This window comes from Salmo salar, chromosome 03, assembly GCF_965601325.2.
Source record: "Salmo salar chromosome 03, fSalSal1, whole genome shotgun sequence".
NCBI lineage: Eukaryota > Metazoa > Chordata > Actinopteri > Salmoniformes > Salmonidae > Salmo > Salmo salar.
In genome coordinates, this window is record NC_138293.1 from 70,391,960 (window position 1) to 70,398,893 (window position 6,934).

The following is a 6,934-nucleotide window of genomic DNA, read 5'->3' on the forward strand; positions in this document are numbered from 1 at the left end:
ACTGCCTGTGTATATTGGTTCCTAACTTCCCTGAAAAGTTGCATATCGTGGGGGCTATTCGATGCTAATGTAGAACACCACAGGATGTTTTTGTGCTGGTCAAGGGCAGTCAGGTCTGAGGTGAACCAAGGGCTTTATCTGTTCCTGGTTCCAATTTTTTGAATGGGGCATGCTTATTTAAGATGGTGAGGAAAGCACTTTTAAAGAACAACCAGGCATCCTCTACTGACAGAATGAGGTCAATATCCTTCCAGGATACCCGGGCCAGGTCGATTAGAAAGGCCTGCTCGCTGAAGTGTTTTAGGGAACGTTTGACAGTGATGAGGGGTGGTCGTTTGACCGCGGACCCATTACGGACGCAGGCAATAAGGCAGTGATCGCTGAGATCCTGGTTGACGACAGCAGATGTGTATTTGGAGGGCAGGTTGGTTAGGATGATATCTATGAGGGTGCCCGTGTTTACGGATTTGGGGTTGTACCTGGTAGGTTAATTGATAATTTGTGTGAGATTGAGGGCATCTACCTTAGATTGTAGGATAGCCGGAGTGTTAAGCATGTCCCAGTTAGCTAGCTAGCTATTGAACCTTTGCTTAGTAGTCTATGCAATTTAGCATTAATGTTAGGTTAGCTACCACACAAAGAAGTCTGTAAACATTGCCTTGCTGGATGATTATTGGATATATATTGTTTTGCAGAAATCTAACTTTACCTAGCACGCCAGCCTGGTCTCATAGACTAGACCGTAACATATCTAACAGTACACTTAAATCCGGAATACTGAAATTAGAATGTTATGTTTGGTATGGTTACAAGACAGATGGTTACTTAGGTTGTATGGTTACATAGTGTATGTTTAGCAAATTCGTAACATATCATACGAAATGGGCGATGGACATCCACAAATTATTACATTTCATACGAAACATAACAGATCATTCTAAATGGAGTGTCTCGGATTTACATAGAGAATAATACGAAATGCTTTGAGACCAGGTTGCAGCCCAGCCACAGGTTTGAGACAAGTAACTAGTTGGATGGGCCCTTAGTAATTATGACTGGCTCAGTTGTGGACAGCACCAGCTGTGGAGTTCTCTATAATTATAATTTTCATATTCATTCTCTCAGATTCTGTCCAGAGTAAAGCCAGCAGCTGTTGGTGGGGAGATCCCAGTAAATAAGAAGATAAAAGAAAAAAAGTCACCGCTTGTGGAGGACTTCCTAATTCAAAGAGACTATCTGGGGGCCATTACATTGTTGGAGGTAAATGCCACTCTGGCTGCATGCCTCCTGAAGTGTGACATATAGGTTTATAGAGCTGTTATATCTTTGAACAATGCAGTGCTTACATTACTGTCTGCGAAATAAGATGCTCATCCTATCAATATGGTTGAATTTACTCAGTTTCAGCGCAATGTTGGCGAGCGAGGGGAGGATGCAGACCTGTGGTTGGCCTACTGTGCTTTCCACCTTGGTGACTACAAGAGAGCCATGGAGGTTTCAAAACCTTTATTGAATTCAGTAACATTGGTTTGGATGTGTGAAAGTATTTTCCTGTTTTTGATTGTGTGAGACATGAACTAATACCTATGTGTCTATTCCTTCCTCAGGGATACAAGGCCCTGACAGACAAACCAGACTGCCGCCCGGATGTGTGGGTCTACCTGGCCTGTACTCTCTTCTTCCTGGGGCTTTACAAAGAAGCAGAGGAGGCTTCACGCAAGGGTACCTCATTCACCTTGTTCCCCATTCTCACATTTTGTTGCTTTATTACAAAAGGTGATATGGAAAATTAAAGACCTTTTCTCCCTGACCTTACGTGCTTCCTCTACCTCTTTCAGCCCCTAAATGCCAGCTGCAGAATCGACTACTGTTCCACTTGGCTCACAAGGTCAGCTTTCGCCCTTATCGCTAACTCATTCATTCAGTGCTATGGTACCAAACAACTTATATAACAGAATGTGTTCTATTATACCGTTATTTCTGGTCTATTTTCTTTTTTTCAGTTCAATGATGAGAAGCAGCTGATGGGTTTCCACCAGGAGTTGGAGGATGTGACAGAGGACCAGCTCTGCCTGGCCTCCATCCACTACATGCGCTCCCACTACCAGGAGGCCATCGACATCTACAAACGCATCCTGCTGCAGAACACGTGACAGGCAACAGAATGCACCACAGAGAGACAGAGACACCGGGCAACACTCCAAATGTAATCCTGACACATGTGGGAGTAGTGGCACAGACAATGAGATGAGGAGAGGGGGAGTTAGAGAGTGAGTGGAGGGAGAGAGAGTGATAGTTTCCCTGTGTTGAGACAGAGAGAAGATAATGGAAACTGGAGAGGAGGATAGTGACTGCTTGTGCAGGTGAGAGGGTGGGAAAGAGAGATTCATTGTACCTACTGTGAGTCGGCGGAGCTCATGCTGTGTTCATACTGTGTCTGCTGCAGAGACTTCCTGGCCCTGAATGTGTATGTGGCTCTGTGCTACTACAAGCTGGACTACTACGATGTGTCCCAGGAGGTGCTGGCTGTTTACCTGCAGAGCGTCCCAGACTCCACCATCGCTCTCAACCTCAAGGCCTGCAACCACTTCAGGCTCTACAACGGAAAAGCAGCAGAGGTAACGCAACTTGACAAGAGAGTCCTGAACAAATCATTCTCAAAATTAAGCCTTGTTTGTCTGAATGTTGCTTTGTTAATGTTTGTAAGGCTTCAGTCAGTGACTCACCAATGTACAACATTGTAGTATTAAACAACTAAAATCACATTTTCCTTCTCTCAGACTGAGCTGAAAAGCCTGATAGATATCTCCTCCAGCTCCTTTGAGTTTGCCAAGGAGTTAATCCGACACAACCTGGTGAGAGTCATGATTTATCAGCCTAGGGAACATAGCAGTTTTGCACCTCACGTGTGTAACAGCATGCAAGCAAATTACCCTTTTGATTCTTTCTCTGGTGTTCAGGTGGTGTTTCGTGATGGGGAGGGGGCCTTGCAAGTGCTGCCTGCACTGATTGATGTCATTACTGAGGCTCGTCTCAATCTGGTCATCTACTACCTCAGACAAGGTGGGCTGCCACTTTTACTACTGACTAGCCAATCTAATGATAACTGATTGATAACTAAGTGTGTTTTTTTACTGTTAATATATGGATAGTAATTGTATTTTTCTATCTCTCTCAGATGATGTCCAGGAGTCCTACCAGCTCATCAAAGACTTAGAACCCACCACACCACAGGTTCATTCCTCTATTTCCATTCACCATTTCCAGATTTCTCTCCCTCCCTTTTAATTTTTTCAACCCACCTATCATTCGTCTCCTGCCTCTCAGCTATTTTAGGGTCCAGTAATCTCACCCTCTCTTCCCTGCTCTCCCTTTTCCTCTTCCTCCTTCTACAAGGATAGTGTAGTTTGCGGTGAGCTCTATGTTTGCAGGGTAGTCATTTGTGGTAGGCGTTTGTGTATTAACCTCCCCCTTTCTCTCTCTTTCTTTCTCAGGTTCAGGGCAGTGTTAGTCTTAATGTACATCAGCGTACAGTAAGTGTGTGTGTGCAGCCAGCTCTCTCTCGCCATCTCCCCCTCTTTCCCTATCCTCCTCCTCTCTTTGCCAGGGTTAGTGCAGCCCTAGCCATAAACTCAATGGATTGTGGTGTATGGTAAGTGCATATGTGCTGTAACCTCTCCCTGCCTTTTTTTCAGGAGTACATCTTGAAGGGGGTTGTGAATGCTGCACTCGGACAGGAGATGGGGTTGGTGAGTACCAGAGATACATTTAGATACTACACTGAACAAAAATATAAGCACAACATGTAAAGTGTTGTTCCCTTGTTTCATGAGCTTTCTGTGCACAAATTTGTTTACATCTTAGTGAGCATTTCTCCTTTGCCAATAATCCATCTACCTGACAGGTGTGGCATATCAAGAAGATGATTCATTTAAACAGCATGATCAATGACACAGGTGCACCTTGTGCTGGGGACAATAAAAGGCCACTTTAAAATGTGCAGTTTTGTCACACAATACAATGTCATACATGTCTCAAGTTTTGAGGGAGCGGGCAATTGGCATACTGACTGCAGAAATGTCCACGAGTTGTTGCCAGAGAATTGAATGTTGATTTCTCTATCATAAACCGCCGCCAACATCGTTTTAGAGAATTTGGCAGTACGTCCAACTGGCCTCACAACTGCAGACCACGTGTATGGCATCATGTGGGTGAATGGTTTGCTGATGTCAACGTTGTGAACAGAGTGCCCCATGGTGGAGGTGGGGTTATGGTAAGGGCATGCATAAGCTACGGACGACGAACACAATTGCATTTTATCAATGGTAATTTGAATGCACAGAGATAACGTGACGAGATCCTGAGGCCCATTGTCGTACCATTCATCGGCCTCCATCACCTCATGTTTCAGCATGATAATGCACAGCCCCATGTCGTAAGTATCTGTGCACAATCCCTGGAAGCGGAAAATGTCCCAGTTCTTCCATGGCCTGCATAGTCACCAGACATGTCACCCATTGAGTATGTTTGGGTTGCTCTGAATTGATGTGTAGGACAGCGTGTTCCAGTTCCCACCAATATCCAGCAACTTCGCATAGCCATTGAAGATGAGTGAGATAACATTCCACAGGCCACAATCAACAGCCTGATCAACTCTATGCGAACAAGATGTGTTGTGCTGCATGAGGCAAATAGTGGTCACACTAGATCATGACTGGTTTTCTGATCCATGCCCCAACCTTTTTTTAAAGGTACCTGTGACCAACAAATGCATATCTGTATTGCCAGTCATGTGAATTCCATAGATTAGGACCTAATGAATTTATTTAAATTGACTAATTTCCTTATTTGAACTGTAACTCAGTAAAATCTTTGAAATTGTTGGGTTTGATATTTTTCTTCAGTGTAAATGTAACGGTCGTCGTACGTAACGGACCAAGGCGCAGCGGGTTGACTTTATTTGAACACATACTAAACAAAACAAGAAAATGATCAAACGAACAGTATTGCAGGCTACACACACAGCTATGCAACAACAACTTCCCACAAAGGGACAGGTGAAAACAGGCTACCTAAGTATGACTCTCAATCAGCAACAACGATGTACAGCTGTTCCTGATTGAGGGCCATACCAGGCCAACACAAAGAAATACACAACATAGATAGATCCTAGAATACGAAACAATAGAACATAACCCACAACCCCGGAATACTCTAACCAAACACCCCTCTACATAAACACATATACTAACAAACCCCGAACCACATAAGACAAATACCCCCTGCCACCTCCTGACCAAACTACAATAACAAATAACCCCTTTACTGGTCACAACGTGACAGTAAATATATAACTATAGATTAATGTACAGTGTGTGTATATATATATATATAGTTCTGCGTTGATACCCACCTGATTTTGTTTGTGTGACATTATCATGTAATTTTTCCATTACAGAAAGATCATCTGAAGATTGCTCAGCAGTTTTTCTAGCTGGTTGGTGGCTCAGCTAGCGAATCTGGTGAGTGCTCCTCCAGATATTTAAAATACTGACTAGAATGACATTTTTGTACTGCACTAATTCAATGGTAAATACGTTTTTACACTGGTGCCTTCTTTAACAATTCCTTTCCCTGTGTCTTAGACACCATCCCTGGCAGACAGTGCATGGCTTCTTGTTTCTTTCTGCTCAGGCAGTTTGAGGATGTGCTCGTCTACCTCAACTCTGTCAAGGTAAGCACAGCATAATACCCTGACAGATATTTGTGTCCACATAGAATATTGATGTTCTATAATTATCATTCTTCAATGGATTCTAAATACTCTGAACTCTCATTGCTCACAGAGTTACTTCTACAACTATGATGCCTTCAACTTCAACTATGCACAGGCCAAAGCTGCTGTTGGCAACTACAGGGAGGCAGAGGAGGTAAAACCTTGACATGTCCTTTTGGGATTATTTGATGTCATTTTATTAACGTTTTCACTGATACGAATCTATGTCTTTTATTGTATGTTAAAAGTGTGTGCTTTCTCTTTGTCTCCCAGATCTTCCTGTTGATTCAGAATGACAAGAACAAGAGTGACTATGTGTACCTGAGCTGGCTGACACGCTGCTGTATGTTCTCCTTCTCATTAAACGATGTAAACATTTGCTGGTATAACACTGTGTGGTTGTTCTATTGTTGTCAATGAACACTGTTGTCCTATTTTAGACATCAAGAACCAGAAGGCCCGTCTGGCCTGGGAGCTCTATATGAAGATGTAGACCTCAGCAGAGTCCTTCAGCCTCCTGCCGCTCATTGCCAACGATTGCTACAAGGTGACTCTCCTTTATTAATTCCAAAATCACTCAACTTCCTAAACGTTTAATTTCCCCATCACGACAGAAGTTATTTCATTCTGAGAGCGCTTGCACCAGTGGTGGAAAAAGTACCCAATTGTCATACTTGAGTAAAAGTAAAGATACCTTAATAGAAAATGACTCCAGTAAAAGTGAAAGTCACCAGGTAAAATACTACTTGAGTAAATGTCTAAAAGTATTTGGTTTGAAATATACTCAAGTATCAAAAGTAAATTGAATTGCAAAAAAAATACTTACGTATCAAAATTACAAGTATAAAGAATTTCAAATTCCTAATATTAAGCAAAGGAGACGGACACTTTTTCTAGTTTTTTTTTTATTTACAGACACTCCAACACTCAGACATTGATTCCGCCAGATCAGAGGCAGTAGGCATGACCAGGGATGTTCTCTTGATAAGTATATGAATTAAAAATGTAACGAGTACTTTTGGGTGTCAGAGAAAATGTATGGAGTAAAAAGTACATAATTTTCTTTAGGAATGTAGTTTAGTAAAAGTAGTTTAAAATACCCCAAAAAACGACTTAAGTAGTAATTTTACTTAAGTAATTTACACCACTGATTTGCAC

The 6,934-nt window shown here is 42.4% G+C and overlaps 1 pseudogene across 1 annotated transcript; it reads left to right on the forward strand.

Moving 5' to 3' along the window:
- The first annotated feature begins 1,586 nt into the window (after positions 1-1,586).
- Positions 1,587-6,373, forward strand: LOC106601333 (intraflagellar transport protein 56-like; annotated as a pseudogene). Its single transcript, XR_014391803.1, has 13 exons — positions 1,587-1,722; positions 1,839-1,888; positions 2,004-2,149; positions 2,447-2,618; positions 2,781-2,855; positions 2,961-3,063; positions 3,179-3,234; positions 3,696-3,749; positions 5,459-5,522; positions 5,646-5,734; positions 5,847-5,930; positions 6,050-6,119; positions 6,217-6,373. The product of XR_014391803.1 is annotated as an intraflagellar transport protein 56-like (transcript).
- The last annotated feature ends 561 nt before the right edge of the window (positions 6,374-6,934 follow it).